This window comes from Pholcus phalangioides, unplaced genomic scaffold, assembly GCF_987345545.1.
Source record: "Pholcus phalangioides strain wild (caught in Gottingen) unplaced genomic scaffold, Ppha-v1.0 ptg000039l_1, whole genome shotgun sequence".
Lineage (NCBI taxonomy): Eukaryota > Metazoa > Arthropoda > Arachnida > Araneae > Pholcidae > Pholcus > Pholcus phalangioides.
The window spans coordinates 18808479-18827103 of record NW_028301625.1 but is presented as its reverse complement, the minus strand read 5'-3'; the positions used below and the strand labels follow the sequence as shown (position 1 = coordinate 18827103).

The 18625-nt window shown below is 35.3% G+C and overlaps 1 protein-coding gene across 4 annotated transcripts in view; it reads right to left on the bottom strand.

Annotated features, from left to right (window-relative positions):
- Wnk (Wnk kinase) overlaps positions 1-18625 on the bottom strand; it is a 375788-nt gene that overhangs the window by 318691 nt on the left and 38472 nt on the right. For all 4 annotated transcript variants that reach the window (XM_089253910.1, XM_089253912.1, XM_089253913.1 and 1 more), the window contains exons 2-3: positions 15811-15934; positions 9469-9589 (exon numbers count right to left, since the gene is read on the bottom strand). The gene's annotated coding sequence lies outside the window, so the exon portion shown is untranslated. The remainder of the gene's footprint in view (positions 1-9468; positions 9590-15810; positions 15935-18625) is intronic.

The following is an 18625-nucleotide window of genomic DNA, read 5'->3' as shown; positions in this document are numbered from 1 at the left end:
GATTGACTGAAGGTCACCCTGGCATAGCAGGTGTGCTATTGGTGTCCACAGGTTTCCGAATTTATTGTTTGCTTTTGTGCTATTCGGACATTATTATGATTCTGTGGCACAGACACGGTTTTCCTTTCGTGTCGAAAAAAATTCATAGTTAATTTTATTGCGTCAACTAAAAGAAATAAAGCAAGCAAACAAACAAACGGAAAAGTTTCTGAATAGTCATTAGCTAGCGAAACATTTCCACATAATTCAGAAAAAAACCCTGCAAGTTCTGGAAGATGAAAGTGCATTCTTTTTGAAATGCAATCAATGTGAAATAGCTGAAATAAGTTTCTTCACTTAGTTTTTCAGATTTTCTTTTGGTCTTCAAGCAATTAAAAAAGAAGAAATATTACATTCAAAATTTAGGCATTTTCTCTCTCTAGTGTGCTTTCTTTTCATTTTAAACAAATAACATTTGTTTTCTCTGTGAACCTTCACTTATACGAAAATATTGGCAGCAGAAACTGCTAACGTCACCACAAATCCCCCCTCTCAGTTTCAAAGAAAATGACGAAACAATGACGAACTTCCACTTCAAATTACCAATTCACACGTATCCCTAAGAAAATCTGAAAAAGGTGTCCTACTTCCAGATGCCGTTGTTTAAAAACAACTCCCCACTGATGAAAGGACAAAAGAAACTAATGAAACGAAAAGAAAAAAAACTGGGAATATTTGAGCTATAGTATACAGGGCGCATAGCAAACTCGAAGTATGACATTTTACTGGTGAACCGTTGATCATAGAGGTATACTTCCAATTAGAAAAAATATCCAGAGAACGTATAGTACTCAGCAGATATACCATTCATGTTGCAAGAGGCTGTATAGTAATTAAAATTAATTAACTTTTTATACGGACAACCTGTGATTAAAAACCCAATTAGAAAGTTGTTGCCCCGTCTCTCCTGATGTCAAAAAAAAAAAAAATTCACGTTTCTGAGTGATTTTTATTCGCTGAGATATTCGAATCCGAAAAACGGAGGAAAGTTGGGGAAAAACAGCGTTAAATGGGGAAAAACTGTTTTATCCGAATTTAACACTGTTCTTTCCCAAATTCCCTCCATTTTTCAAATTTGAATATCTCAGTGAATATCACACTTAAAAACATTGATTTTCTTTTTGTTGGCATCAGGAAAGACAGAGCAACAACTTTTTAATTGGGTTTTGGAGCACACGGGGGCTGTATAAAAAGTTAATTTTTTTATTTTAATAACTATACAATCCCTTGCAACATGAATGACATAGCTGAGTACTAGACGTTATTTGAACACTTTTTCTAACTGGAAGTATACCTCTAGGATCAACGGTTCGCCAGTAAAATGCCATACCTTCTGTTGGCTATGAACCCTGTATATGCTGTATATAGGCTCCAGCATCACACACATATATGTTAAGGTAAGTGTGATAAATCCGGTTACATTATGCATAACCGCCAGTTATCATGCATAATAACAGACCAAAACAGAACGCAATTATGCATAATAACCCATAAAAATCCGATTATTTTGCATAATAACCTATTTATCACATTTACTGCAACATATATATGAGATAATAATTGGATCATTATATAATACGATAAATATATACGATAAATAACCTTTTCCCCATAGTCAGAATGAATAAATAACTGTGTCACGTGAATGTTTACAAAACTCTTTCACGTGCATTCATGGTCGATTCGAGAAATTTTGACACATTTCCAAGTTCCGGATCGGTACTGAAATACCATCGCCTTCTTGCTTTTCGGAATTGATCGTACAGTGTTAATTTAATGCACTACTTCATGAAGTTGAGGAAAGGTATAACATTATTGGTTCAGTTTTCATTTTGAGCCGGAATGATATTCGCAACTCATTTGGAAAGTATGAAGCAAAAAACGTGCGTCGCAAAGAAAAAAATGATGCTCGGCGTCTGCTGCAATCAACTGCGCGTCAGTTGACGCCTTTCACTTACTTCCTTCATAAAATACCAAATACATATGATGTTAAAACAACTTCAGCCCACGCCTGATGCCTCTGCACTACTGCTAACAACGGACGTCGATTTCAACATGCACAGTATTGCGAGATGAGAGAATCATCAAACGTCCTTTTTCTGTCGTTAAAAGATTGTTATGCGTGGATTTTTTCTCACTGTGAATTGCATTCCTGAAATATATGCGACAGCAAGTTATTTGTTTTATTCATTCAAATGGAGTTGGATGGTATACGGCCATGTTAACTGATCTTGACAATCGATTACAACAGCACACTGTTTGCTAAGTTCAATGGCGTGACTTGATATGTAGTGCCAGGTGCACAAGTGTTGCGTAAGCCGTAAGACAAAAATTCCTTACTCAGACCTTTTCCGACAACAAAACTTATTTTGATACAAAGATAAAAGTAGGGTCTTTTTTAAACACAGTTATACACACGATCAATCTATGGAACAATTCCAGAAGAAAGACGCTGAAAGAAGTGCTTCACAGAAGGATTGGAGATGTAGATTTATCTTTTTCAAAGTATGCCACCTTCAATTCTTCTTTTTGTGATACATAGGTACACGCAAAATATCACTCTAGTTTTAGTGATTCTAAGCTTTGTTTTATTGTGGAGAAGCAAGCCTCTTTATATTTATTTAATGGGGTCCTACATTACCTGGGCGGCTGGTTTACAGGCTATCTTCATAAACTCAAAAAAATATGATGGTGGTTTTCTCACTCCTTCTCTGTCAGTATCAAAACGTGACAAGGTAAAAAAAACTCGAGAACAACAACTATGAAAATGCTGGGCGAACGTTTAGAGCCAATCCTTAGTAGTTGAAATGCTATTTAACCCTTTATATACGACATTGTGAAAAGTATAATAAGAAGAAAATTATAATAAATTAAAATAAAAGTATAAATGTAATGATAATAATAAATAGTTATCATGCAAATTATTTGGTAAGTCATTTTAGTTCTAATTAAAGACGAAAAAAAACAACAGTTTTTAAAACAATTAGTTAGTTGAAAAAAAATTATCTAACCTGGTACTTTTAAGGATATAAAGGGTTAATTAGTTGATATTTGAATGTTATACTACTACTGAACCGCATACATGCACTTCGTAAACATTCCTGAGGGGAATTTCTAACGAATTGGTGCATTGTGGAATGTGTTGTGTATGTATATGCCTAGCTCTAAATTTTTATGATGTCTGAGTTATGTGTGTTTCGTGTTCGAGTAGTAGAAATAATATAATTTTCAAGGATAGCTTCTTGAAAGTTATTTTTTTAGAAAAAAAATTAACCGAGGCACCGCATCATTGTAATACACATCACCCCGCAAGACTCCACCATTCGTTTTTTTTTTTAAAAACGCGTAAGCATCGAAGCGTATAGGCCGAGAAATACGGTACAATTAGAAATTATATACAGTAAAACCCCTCTTAAAGGACACCTCTTAGATCCAGTCACCCGTCTTCTACGACCAAAAAATAATTTACCCCTATACAATGAAAGTATGCATTTCAAACTTCTAATTGACGATGACCCCTCTTTTACGGATGAATTTTTTTTGTCCCACTGGGGTATCCCAAAAGAGGGATTTTACTGGCTTTTGTGGAACAAAGAGAAACTTACACATATGTACAGTAGACTCGATTATCCGACGCAAACTACACTGCTGTACAAAATTAAAGAAAAATTTGCCAAAATGTCGTATAGCTAAAAAATATTAATTAAAGAGATAATTATAGATGGTTTTCTTAAATTCATATTATTATTATTATATTTACTTACAATATTTACTCGTATGCTAGCACATAGAGTTATTTTATTTATATTATTTATTACTAAGTTCTGTACACTTATAAAATTCCACTAATAATATGTCTTCATGGTTATCCGACAATTTCGGATAATGCAACATACCCTTATCCCGTGAGTGTTGAATAATTGGGAATCTGTTGGTGTACCATAGACTACCCAAGCTTTACTCGACCCACCCTAATTGGGAATGCAAGAGTTATTACATATTGTTACATATGTCCAACTGCAGGGTGTTCGGAAACTGTTAAATTGGAGGGGTAATAGTACCCACCAAGACACAAACAATATTTACGATGGAAGCTATGGTCGCAATCCACTCAGAGTGTTAGAAAAGCGAAATTTAGGCCGGGATTACACTATAAAAGTTCTTTTATAAAACTTGGAAAATGGAATCATTACGCTTATTGGTTGAATTTTTCAAGTTTTATATAAGAACTCTTATCAAATGTTTATAGTGTATTGCCGGCCTAAGGCCGGGATTATACTATAAAAGTCTGACAAAAATCTTTTACAAAACTTGAAAAATGCATCGAATTAAATCGGTTACACATCGTATCGGTTACATTCGAGCGAATGTAAACAATACGCTTAATGGTTGAATTTTTCAAGTTTTACAAAAGAACTTTTCTAAAACTTTTGTAGTGTAATTCCGGCATAAGAAACATGTCCAACACAAGCACAAGTTCTCACTTCTGATGTCATTTTTGTTTCTCCTGCAGAGCACCACACAAGTAAAGAACATTATTTTTTTTACGCTGATGAGAAAGATCCGGTTGAGAGAAATTCTACTCATTATGCTAAATGTGGAATTAAAAAACACAATACCTTATATTTAAATCCCATATAACATCCAAATAAATTCAATAAATAAATTTCAATGCTTTTGACTGATTCAGAAATAGAACAAATTTCCAAGATAAGGGTTGGATTGACAGATAATTAGATTGAAGACTAGCTTTCTGTGTTTTTCTTGTTATTGAAGTATGATAGATAAAGCTCTCTCTCTCTCTCTCTCTTTGACAAAACTCAATTTCTGAGGAAAACAGATGGAACGATTATAATAAATGTATACATTTTTGAATTCCTGGTAAATACTCGTTGTACGACATAGAAAAGAAAATCTAAAAACGAATCATTCATAATTTAGACTTCACAATTCACAATCAGTTACATACTCACGAATGAGAACACTGATAGAAAATAAAGATAACTAACGATATGTATAAGAAAGAATCAGTTAACAACTTTTCAAAAGAAAGTTTAGTTAGAGGTAAGAATATACCTCGAAACAGGAAGCGAGCTCCTGTGACAAGCAAATTATGCATCCAATGAAGAAAAATTTTGAACCCCGTAATCAAAGGACCATGAAGTTTTTAAAGAATATCAATCGCGCATACGAAGGTTGGCTATGCCACACACATATATTTTTCATCGGTTGTTCATCCACTGAATATAAGAACTAGATTGATGGTAGAGATAATTTCGAATTCCACGAATCGCAACGTCTTCAATCACGAATGGATACCATCGAAAACAAAATCGACACAAACAAAGGGTTACGATGAAGGGGAAAAAACAAGAAAAATGATGTGATAACAATAATAATACTAACAAATTCATAAAAATAACCCAATACGCTACAGTCTAAACAACAGAATGATGTGGAATAAAAAGAAGCATATGAGTAGATAAGCACGATTTTCAGAAATTTTATAGGAATGTCGGCGTCACACCGCTACGCATGGCCTGCCGTACAAGCATCTGAACCCGATGATAAAAAATGATTTTCTCTTCCCCCCCCCCCAAAAAAAAAAAACACACACACAAGCACATGAAAATTTGTTGAATCTAGTTTATTTGAGTCATCACTAACGCGACTGAAGGAAGATGAATCACACCTTTGATATCATTCTTGCCATGGAGGTACGGTTCGTTTTTACGTATTCGTTACGAAGATTCGACATTACGAAGTATTAGTAAGAATTTAAGAACACGATATGGGATTGTAATACTGGATGTTAGCCACAACTCATTCGTTTCCAGCTCATTGAATTTTACACTGTTTATCATCAGGAATATAATACCACACGGAGAACATGAAATATGAAAGCCATTACTATAGGATTATATAATGCAAGAGAATTTTATAACCACGACATGTCCGGCTTAATGATTGCTGCTGCACGTCTCGGTATTGGAAGAGAAAGGCTTCAGGTTTTTTTTGTGTGTTTAAAGTTTTTCCCCCAATAAACATCGATTCTTATCCAACCTGTATCCAAGCATGGCCAAAGTTCACATGGTGTAGCCACAAGTAGTCTGTGATATGCAAATCATGTGGCGATCACCAACCAAACGTATTTAATGAGCGACAAATGCGGGTAAACTTGGTGGACATCGAGGTATCGTTGTGCATTGCGTGCACTAACCAATTTTCAACAGATTGTGCATATTTCTGTTGGAAACCGGCCACGTTCAAGTGCTGAAAGATGGGTGAAGAGATGTACCGGTGGTTGTTTTTTGAATGTACAGCAATCCGTAGTATGCGGGAATAGAATCCAATGGAGTCTCGCGCCATAACACTATGTGGTGTACCGGTATGGCGGTACATAATGTGAGTGCTAAGCAGTCTGTAGCTGTGGTACCACCAGATTCGCATGCGATTTTCACGGTGCTATAGACAGAAAAGTGATTTATCTGAAAAGACGATGTCATGACATTCAAATAACTATGTGCTACCTACCATTGCAGTTGCAGACAGAGGTGGTCATGCCCCCATCCTGCAGCAGGGTTCGTAAGCTGGGATATTTGGCAGGCCCCATGCCAGACATTTCGCAGGCCCGTTCTATAGTGAATTTATAGTGCGGAAAAACAAAAAATGATGCCCATCGTCTCGGACCACCGGGCTGGAGCCCTGTCAGTCCCCACCGTTGTGGTGTCCATGCTGGTGGTGTTAGGTAAAAGATGGTCAGAAGAAAATTAGGTAAAAGTGAAAACATGCCATACTGCAGCAGACGACGTCGATACGCGGTGGCAAGTTTTATACATCACAAATTCTTGATGTTCCAGTACGATCCGAAATAGACTTGCTCAGAAAATGTCTGCACTCGCATTCGGTGGTGTGACCAGGATACTGCAATTGCGTGCAATAGGTTGGCCATCCTTGGTATACATCTAGAATAAAGTGGAATAGAGATTTAGCAGAGTTCGAGATTGATAGTTCCTAGACGGGAGTTGCAATGGCTGATTCACGCTATACGCCTTCTTCAGTGCCGTCATGAGCTTCGCGTGGAGACTTTCTGCTGTAGATAGTGTTGGTTAGACAAACAACCGTGCTGAAAGAAAATGGACGAGGAAGATGTTCACCTCATATTGACGCACTTTTTCAACGAGCAGTCCGCCATCTCTTCTTTATGAATAGTTTTTCCATATAGAAATTTATCATAATTTCAATACAACAGTAAAAAATATATAGGGTGCAAAGTTTTATCCCTATATACACCCTTTATCTTTTGAACCGTTGGTGACAGAAACATACTTTCAATTATAAAAAGTATTCAAATGACGAGCCTATTTTAGATATGCGATTTATTCTAAGGAGTCATATATGTATCAATATGCAAAATTTATTTGCACATGTTTATTTGTATTAACTGTCCTCCAACTTCCAATTGGAAAATTTTTGCCCTGTCTTTTATGAGCCACCCCCCCCCCAAAAAAAATCATGCTTCTAATAACAATATTTACTCATTGAAAGTTAAGGGGGCATATTAGTATTCAGAAAAGGCATACCTAAAATGGGCATGTTATTTGGATACTTTTGCTAATTGAAAGCGTGATTCTATCACCGTGCATAATGATACACGACTTTACACCCTTTATATATGTGCATAGATAACAGGGCGTATGGTATATTCTACTCTAGTCAACCGTTGATCCTAGAGGCATACTTCCAATTAGAAAAGTATCCAAATAACGTGTAGTACTCAGATGCGTAATTCGGGTTGCAAGGAGTTGTATAGTTATTAAAATTAAAAATTTTACCTTCTCATACGGACACCCTGTACTCAAAAACTCAATTGGAAAGTACTAGCCCGTCTCTTCAGATGCCAACAAAAAAAATTACACGTTTTTAAGTGCAATATTCGCTCAGATATTCGAATTCGAAAAACGGGGGAAAATTGAAAAAAAACTGTTAAATATGGGTACACAGTTTTACCCGCATTTTTTTTAACGCTGTTTTTTCCCACCTTTCCACCGTTTTTTGAATTCGAATCTCAGCGAATATAGCAGTTAAAAACGTGGAATGTTTTTGTTGGCATCAGGAGAAACAGGGAAACAACTTTGTAACTGGGTACGTGAGCACAGGGTGTCCGTATGAAAAGGTAACATTTTTATTTTAATTGCGCATAATTATAATTTATTATCATTATTGAGCATAATTATTATTTATTATCATTATTGCGCATAATTATTATTTATCGTTGATTTATCAAAAAATAATAATTATCAATTTAATAATTATTATAAATTTTGTTTAATACAAATACAAATACAACGCCACAACAGGCAAAATGCCCAACGAGGTGGCTGAGAAAAAGATGCCCATAACGTAATAATATAATTACTATTAATTTTCTTATAATTATTATTTAAAATATATAAATATGTTTAATAAGTTCATGCAAATAATATCATGTTGCACTTAGATATAGAAAATTCATACACATTACACTTGCGATTTGTGACAAAAATGCGCATAATGGAATTGTTTAATTATTTATCCAGCAATTAGCATCCGAAAATTATTTAAAAACACTATTTTTAAGAAAACTTTTCCATCACAGCCCTATTATCTTCCTATTATCCCCATGTTGCACATTTCAACACTTTAAGCGGTTTTTAAAATTTTCCCCTGGTCGTCATTATAGCTGCCTATTGGAAATCACTAAATCTTCTAGAAATTGCCCCTATTTTCAAGAAGAATATTTTTTCTGATTTTTTGCGATGACATTGCCCCCCCCCGGAACCGATAACAATATAATATTAATAAAACAAGGAATGGAAAGACTCCACCTTTTTTCTATTACTTATTTTGTACGCGTATTTCTATACTACGTCGAAAAAATGGGAAAAAACACTGTCTCTGTCTTCTGTTATAAAACTTTAAACAAACGCTGACTCCGCCCAGTGGCAGTTGATCGACAGGTTGGGTGGGATAAAAAACACGCTCGACAATTAAGTCAACCATGGAACTATCTGGGCTCGTCATTGCCGAAATGAGAGGGTTTTAAAGACGCGAGATATTTTGTGATTTCCAAAATAAAGTGCATTAAGTTAGGCGAGATATCTCGTCATTGCTGCTGTAAAGGTTAAGGGTATTACGATGCTTCCTTCTTGGTACATCATTTTTGATTGCCAGCGGTGTACTACTCGCGCTCTCAGTACGTAATGATATGCTGCTCATAAAAAAAATTACACTTAGTATATTGAAGATATATTGAGTTGAAACCAACACAAGTCCAAAGTGCAGCTCACATTGTTAGCGAAATCAGAAGAAAAAAAAAATTGTGAATAAATATACTCATTGAAAGCATAGTAATTCCCATAATATATATATTGCAATTAAACAACTTACATTGATGGTAAGGTTGTATTCCGTACTCAAAAAATCGTTGTTCTATTAGATTCTCAAACTTTCGGTGTGGAAGAAATCGTGCAGTTAATGAGATGGCTCTTTTTGACAAAACCACACCAACCTAAAATGAAAAATAGCGCACTTTATTTTCTTCCGAATATCATTCATACTACTGTGTGTACATGTTACCGAAAAGTATGAAATCCGAATCTACGCCAATTCAGCGCCGATGCTTTAGCGCAGACAGTTTAGTGCTATTAATTTTATCAACAGAGAAGAAATCAGATGTTCTGAAAGAGAGAGAGATAGTGAACATTAGTTTGGTGATGGAACTTCAAAATTTGCACCACAATTATTTCAACAGCTGTATGATATTCATGCAGTGAAATGAAGGCAAGTTTTTTCACTAGTGTATGTTCTTATGACAAAGAGATCAACAGATTCCTACATTACAATGTATAAATCGTTAAAGGAAATGAAATCAGAACTCAAGCCGCTCAGCATATTGACAGATTTTGAATGTGTCTCTATCTGCTATGAAGCAAGCGTTTCCCCAATGCAAACAAAAAGGATGCTTTTTCAATTTTTCAGTGTTTATGGCATCGAGTGCTGACAAATGAATCGGGAATCAAATATTCGACAGACAGTGATTTTGTATTGAATATCACAAAATTAGCTGCATTAGTATTCGTACCAGCCAGAGACGAAGTTGAAAGTTTGAAGATTGGCTATATAGCCAGTACTACAATGAAGAAGATTTACATGATATATAGTAAATTATTTCGAAGACACCTGGATTGGAAGGCCAACCTGAAAAAATCATAAGAGAGATCCAAAATTTGCTACAGAACTATGGAATCAGTTCGACGCAACTACACTGAAGAGCCAAAAAAACTGGTCCACCTGCCTAATATCGTGTAGGGCCCCCGCGAGCCCGCAGAAGTGCCGCAACACGACGTGGCATGGACTCGACTAATGTCTGAAGTAGTGCTGGAGGTAATTGACTCCATGAATCCTGCAGGGCTGTCCATAAATCCGTAGGAGTAAGAGGGGGTGGAGATCTCTTCTGAACAGCACGTTGCAAGGCATCCCAGATATGTTCAATAATGTTCATGTCTGGGGATTTAGGTGGCCAGCGAAAGTGTCTAAAGTCAGAAGAGTGTTTCTGGAGCCACTTTGTAGCAATTCTGGACGTGTGGGGTGTCGCATTGTCCTGCTGAAATTGTCCAAGTCCGTCGGAATGCACAATGGACATGAATGGGTGCAGGTGATCAGACAGGATGCTTGCGTACCTGTCAGAGTCGTATCTAGACGTATCTAGACGTATCAGGGGTCCCATATCACGCCAACTGCACACGCCCGATACCATCACAGAGCCTCCACCAGCTTGAACAGTCCCCTGTTGACATGTAGGGTCCATGGATTCATGAGGTTGTCTCCATACTCGTACACGTCCATCAGCTCGAAGCAATTGGAACCGAGACTCGTCAGACCAGGCAACGTGTTTCCAGTCCTCAACAGTCCAATGTCGGTGTTGTCGGGCCCAGGCGAGGCGTAAAGCTTTGTGTCGTGCAGTCATCAAGGATACACGAGTGGGCCTTCGGCTCCGAAAGCCCATATCGATGATGTTTCGTTGAATGGTTCGCATTCAACATTGAGTGCTGGTAAATTGCGGTCAGTAGCCTATTGAAGTCCATCATTCCACTATTTGGAAAATCATAACGGCTCTGCTAAGAAAGAGAAGCTTAAGTTATTCACAAAAGCACAATTACTGCACTGAATCATCAGCGCTGAATTGCCAGGGCACTAAACTGTCTCGCGCTGAACTGTCGTGAGACTGAAATCCGGCGTTCATATATCAAGTAAATTATTCTACTATGAAATACGAGCAATTGAGATTAGACCAAACAAAACATATGAAGTTTCTGGCTACGCCCCTGTTTTGTAGAGTTATTAAAATAAAAATGTTAACTTTTTTACATGGATATCCTGTGCTCAAAAACCAAATTAAAAAGATGTTTCCCTGTCTTTCCTTCTAAGTGCAACATTAGCGGAGATATTCGAATTCGAAAAACGGAGGAAAATGGGGGAAAAAAACATCGTTAGAAATACGGGTAATCTTCCATTTTAGAAGCGATAGATGCTCGAATTTTCGTTTTTGTGTAAGTATTGTGATGAAGGTTTGTCACTTTGCGTGGAGAGCTCACATTCGCGCCTGTGAGGCCGGGATCACACTATAAAAGTATGATAGAAGGTATTTTTAAAAACTTGAAAGAAACAACTAACAAGTGTATTGGTTACATTCGCTCGAATGTACCAATGAGCTAATTGGTTGGATTTTTCAAGTTTTACAAAAGAACTTTTATAAAAATTTTATAGTATAATCCCGGCTTTAGTTGGAAAACCAACTTCAGCAGACCACCAGTGTGCTACCAACAAGTAGTCTGCTGAACCCGGTTCCTTGCGATGCAATTCTGTCACGACTGAACGATGTTGTACTTTTCTATAACATTTTATTCAATTTAATAATTTTTTTATCATTATCATTGTGGCGGTCGCCAATAACATGAAAGTCACCAAGACCAGACGGACTGAACGGAGAACACCTAGAGTGAGCTGAAGAAACACACACGCATAGTTATGCTCTCTCCCTGACACTACAGCTAAATCTTCTGTGACACTTCTACTGGGACGATTCGACCTTTCGTTCCCCATCAACATCGTCAGGCAGTGTCTGATGCGGTCCACGGTCTTACACATCCAGGCATCAAACAAACAGTTCAGTTAATTAAGCAACGATTTGTTTGGCCTGGCCTTCAGCGCGACTGTCGTCAGTGGTCACAAAGCTGTGTCCACTGCCAGAAATCCAAAGTTTATCGGCATGTATCCAGCCTACTGGCAGGCTTCGAACTGCCAGATGAACGATTCCAACACATTCACGTCGACATAGTAGGACCTTTGCCACCTTCAAATGCTTTTCCATCCCTACTGACGATCATTGATCGATTCACAAGATTGCCTAAAGCCATCCCCATAAAAGACATCCAAGCAGAAACAGTGGCCAGAGAACTGTTTGCGAACTGGATTGTTCATTTTTGTTGTCGAGCTCGAATCACTACGGATCGTGGACGGCAGTTCGAGTCAGCACTTTTTAAAAGCTTGGCACACCTGTTGAGCTACCAACATCTTAAAACCATGCCATACCATCCTCAAGCAAATGGCACGATTGAATCGTTCCATAGGCCATTGAAAGCAGCAATAAAGTGCCTAGATCCACAAAATTGGATGAACATCCTTCCAACGGTACTTCTAGGACTGCGCACTACCATTAGGCTGGACTTGGTCTTCACACACACCAACAGAGTTTATTTTAGTCTAATTATTTATTTTAGTTTATTATTAGTCTAAAACTGCCGGGAGAATTTTTCAACGTCGCAAAAGTACCATGTATTGCCAGTGACGATTTTATCTCTCAACTGAGATCAACCATGGCTGAACTGCGTCCTCAACCTCCCGTGCATCATGGCTAAAAATCTATTTTCGTGCCACAACAATTGGACAAGTGCACACGTGTTCGTACAGCAAATAAAGACTAACTCTCTCAGCCAACCATATAAAGGACCATACCCTGTGCTGGGGAGATCGGCCAAAGTCTTCAAGGTTCTTGTCAACAACGTGAAGAAAACCATTTCAATTGACCGAATCAAACCAGCGCATTTGTTGGAGGACATTGGCGAAGCACGTCCTACGACAGTACCAACAACTACTAGGTTTGGCCGAAAATCGAAATAACCAGTAAGGTTCGCACAGTAATGAAGCACTGTACTGGGAGAGGAGTGAGGCGGCGGTCGCCAATAATATGAAGGTCGTCAAGACCAGACTGACTGAACGGAGAGTACCTAGAGAGAATAGAGAAACACACGCATAGTGTGTTGTGCTCTCTCCCTAGTTTGTGTATAAAGTATAAATATTTCTATATTAAATTGGAATAAATTTAATACGTAAAAGTAAACAGTTGTCTTAAAGGGTGGTACAAATGACCGTCTCTTAGGCCGGTATTACACTATAAAAGTTTGATAAAATCCATTTTATAAAACTTGAAAAATCTAACCAATAAGGTTATTGGTTACATTCTAGAAAATGCAACCGTTGACCTTATTGGCTGCATTTTTCAAGTTTTATAATAGGACTTTTATCAAACTTTTATAGTGTAATACCGGCCTTACACACAACATCAAACGACTGAATCATTTATCAATTTTTAATCAATCATTTTAATCCATTTTTAATCAATCATTTTAATCCATTTTTAATCAATCATTTTAATCCATTTTTAATCAATCATTTTAATCCATTTTTAATCAATCATTTTAATCCATTTTTAATCAATCATTTTAATCCATTTTTAATCAATCATTTTAATCCATTTTTAATCAATCATTTTAATCCATTTTTAATCAATCATTTTAATTTAATCATTTTAATCCATTTTTAATCAATCATTTTAATTTAATCATTTTAATCCATTTTTAATCAATCATTTTAATCATTTTAATTCAATCATTTTAATCCATTTTTAATCAATCATTTTAATCCATTTTTAATCAATCATTTTAATTTAATCATTTTAATCCATTTTTAATCAATCATTTTAATTTAATCATTTTAATCCATTTTTAATCAATCATTTCAATCCATTTTTAATCAATCATTTCAATCCATTTTTAATCAATCATTTCAATCCATTTTTAATCAATCATTTTAATCCATTTTTAATCAATCATTTTAATTTAATCATTTTAATCCATTTTTAATCAATCATTTTAATTTAATCATTTTAATCCATTTTTAATCAATCATTTTAATTTAATCATTTTAATCCATTTTTAATCAATCATTTTAATCCATTTTTAATCAATCATTTTAATTTAATCATTTTAATCCATTTTTAATCAATCATTTTAATTCAATCATTTTAATCCATTTTTAATCAATCATTTTAATTCAATCATTTTAATCAATTTTTAATCAATCATTTTAATCCATTTTTAATCAATCATTTTAATCCATTTTTAATCAATCATTTTAATCCATTTTTAATCAATCATTTTAATCCATTTTTAATCAATCATTTTAATCCATTTTTAATCAATCATTTTAATCCATTTTTAATCAATCATTTTAATTCAATCATTTTAATCCATTTTTAATCAATCATTTTAATTCAATCATTTTAATCCATTTTTAATCAATCATTTTAATCCATTTTTAATCAATCATTTTAATCCATTTTTAATCAATCATTTTAATTCAATCATTTTAATCCATTTTTAATCAATCATTTTAATCCATTTTTAATCAATCATTTTAATTCATTTTTAATCAATCATTTTAATCCATTTTTAATCAATTTTTTTCTGTGGTCGTGTTTTCTTTTTGCTGCTGTTTCACACTTTGAGGGAAACCGTTAATTACCGTTACTGATCGTAATTCTATAACCAAAAAAAATAAAAATAAAAACTCTGCCAGACAAGCTATGGGACCTTCATAGTACCGTCGAGGGGTTCAGCGTTTGTGTTATAACCATGGATATGATGAAAATTGATTGTTTGGATGAATTCTATCTCTCCTTTCGTCTCACTAAGTCTTGCGTAAGTTTGTTGTACGAAAATTTTGTATTTTTTATTTTTCCCCAAGTAAAATACGCTAACTAACTTTTTCTATCATCCACAACCCAGGTCTACCGCCATTAGGCAACTTACTACCGTTTAACATCCGAAGAGAAACATGCTGGTGGGGGAGTATATTTTTGATGACTATGTACAACTTACAAAATGTAATCGTAGAGATCCTACTATAAAAAGCCCTTCTCATCATGGACGTTCTTAGACTTTTCTTCAAGTAGTTGGATGCGTGCCCCTGGAATGCATTCGTTGAATTTTTCTAACGAACATAAATGCATCTTTGCTTCCTCATAAATTGCTTCATTTGATTCTGCCACAACCATCGGATAAACTTTTTCGTCCGTCTTAATAAATCTACTCAAACGAGTTTCACTCAATCAGTGGATCGATTCTTACACTACGTATTTATTACTCGTACATTCGTTCAAGGAATCTTGAGTACATTAGAGAGATTTTGGCACACACACACAGCTTGCAGCTTGCACACAGCTTGCACACACATGCAGCTTGAATTCATCCTTTCGAAAAGTTTCTTATGAACATTTATGCATTATTACACCAAATATACTCATAAAACTTATTTTACAGAGAAAAATGAACGAATCATAGTGACTGTGCAAGCCATAAACATGATTTTGAGATTTAAAAAAATACTTACAGTTTGGGGGAAGATGATTAATTGTGGAATTGAAGACATCGGTGTTCTGACGAAAGGACAAAAATTGAGAAGATTCCAACCTGGTTATAATTTCACGACGGATAATTTTATCCACAAAAGTACCCTGACAGAAAAAAAAAATTGTACGAATCAAGTATCATATTGTATGATTACCTATTTCTATTAAATTAAGAAATAAATTTCAAAAACAACAAAATATTCAAGAAAAACACCAGACCAAACCCAACTGCATCATCATTATAGCGCAAATAGAAAACTAACGAGTAGAAACAATTAATTGGATCATGAAAAAGAACAAAACTTGTAGCTGAAAATTTATGACGGGAAACGATTCAGACAAATCACAATGAAGGACATTCGAGAGGCCCTTTAACCTCGGCTGTTAACAGCTAAAACCTCGGTTTTATCTTCACCCCAACCTTTTGTCCTTTTTTTCCGTATTGTGTCATACTTTATTGGAATGACAGCAGAAATGAAATTGTGCAAATTAAACTAAAGCAATCACAAAAAGGCGACAGATTTTGCAGGCTAGGTAAGTTTTTCTTGTGTGTCAACTCAAAGGCTGGTCCAACTAATCGATCGATTGTTAATCACCGTTAAATCGACTGGATCAATCTGATCAAAGTTCGTTGAAGTTCAATTGAAAATACCAGTCAAAGATTTGCAAATAAATTTGATTTATTTGACAAAGCCGAGAGAGATTAGATATTTGAAATTATATTCTTATAAATAATATTTTGTGCCAAGTGACTATATTTACGAAAAACGGGAAATTTTTTTTGACGTATAATTGATAGGCGTAAACTTGTATCCGGCCCCTCCTCAATACACAGGGTGCATAGCAAACGGAGGTATGGCATTTTACTGGCGAACCGTTGATCTTAGAGGCAGTGCCGTAATAAGCCATTCCGGTGCCCTATGCGGGAATTTGCATTTAGGCCCATTCTGGGTGCACCTGTTGGACCTGCCTAGTTACGGCACTGCTTAGAGGTATTTTTCCAATTAGAAAAAGTTTCCAAATAATGTGCAGTACTCAGATATTTCATTCATGTTTCAAGAGGTTGTATAGTTATTAAAATAAAAAAAAATTAATTTTTTATACAGTCCTCATGTGCCCCAATACCCAATTAGAAAGTTGTTGCCCTGTCTCTCCTGATGATCATTAGAGATGGTTTGCATTTTGAAAATTGCGAGTTGAGGGAAGAAGACATGATTTTTCGGGAAAAAAATTAAGAAACAACATAAGAGCATCTCAAAGGGCGGCAAAATTAGTAATGCCTAATAGAGCGAGAGTAAATTGGTTGCCTTTACGTAAAAGGGTCGATGTAGTTTTTAGCATTTCGGAGTGATAAACGAACACTGAAAACTTCTGAGAAATTGAATTTTTTGGATGTTATGCCGAAACTGATATTTGGAAAGAAAAGTGATTTGTCTCCTCCGGGAATCAAACCTGGGTCCCCTTGCAATTTTCGATTCCCGGAGGAGACAAATCACTTTTCATTTAAAATATCAGTTTCGGCATAACATCCAGAAAATTCAATTTCTCAGTATATTTCAGGCCGAAAAAATACCATCTCTTCATACTAAAAACATCATCAGAATATCCTTCATAAAGCGTGTCCAGCAAGTTTAAGGTTTCCATGATTATAAAAGAACTTTTATAGTGTAATCCTGGTTTTGGAGTGAAAAGTGGGAGTGACAACTCAGAAATCAAAAAAGCTAATTGAAAGGTTCGCTGTAAAAGGAGTTGGCTTCACTTTTATAAATTTTTGATCCGACTTGATAGTTGTCTTCACTGGGAAGAGATGTGGTGCTTTTGCGAGCACGGGGACACTGTTATAACACCCGCAATGTACATTAGGGTGGATCGAAAAATCGAAAAGTGGATAAAAGAATCAGCTTCGGGTGCAAAAGTTGTCTTTTAAGCATATTAGCATAAATGCGAAATTTTTTCAACTTAAATTAATTTCTTCCGGTGCCCCAAAACACTTAAATATTTGCCAAAACTCGATTTTTATGCAAATTTTGAATTAAAAAAATGAGCTAAATAATCGATTTCACAGGGAAAATAGTACAGGCAGAGAATGAGAAATCATATTTATTGTTTATTATTAAATGTATAAAATTATTTAGTATAGTAAAAGTTGGAATCCATGGTAAAAGTTGGAAGGAATGGTGAAAATATTCATGCCATACCCAACAAGCAGTTGAAAGATGCATTCTCCCAAGTGTCTGAGGCGTCGGAAAGTATGTGTGGATTTTTTATAAGTTCTCAATTTTTATAAGTTTTATGATTTATTGCTTTAATTTTTACATTTATACTTCATGTATTATTATAAAATTACTATTATTTATAAGTTTATACTTTAATACCTGAATACTCTGCAAAATTTATAAAAAAATTTTTCATTAATTTACAATTTTTAATACATTTTCATAAAAGTGTGAATTTTTAACTATTTTTGGGACACTCGGGGCACCAGAAAATATGAATGGATTTCAATAAAAAAAAACAGTATGCGGACTAATATGCTCAAGACAGAACTTTCCCACCCCACGTCAAAAGTAATTTCAAAAAAGTTTTTTTTTTATAAATTTTCATCAAAATGTCAATTTTTAACTTTTTGGGGCGCTTACGGCACCGGAAGATATGAATGGACTTCAATAAAAAAAAATTACGCAAACTAATATACCCAAGACCCAACTTTCCCACCCCACACCAAAAGTAATTTCGAAATTTTTTTTAAATAAAAATTTCAATTTTTAACTATTTTTGGGGCGCTTGGGGCACCGG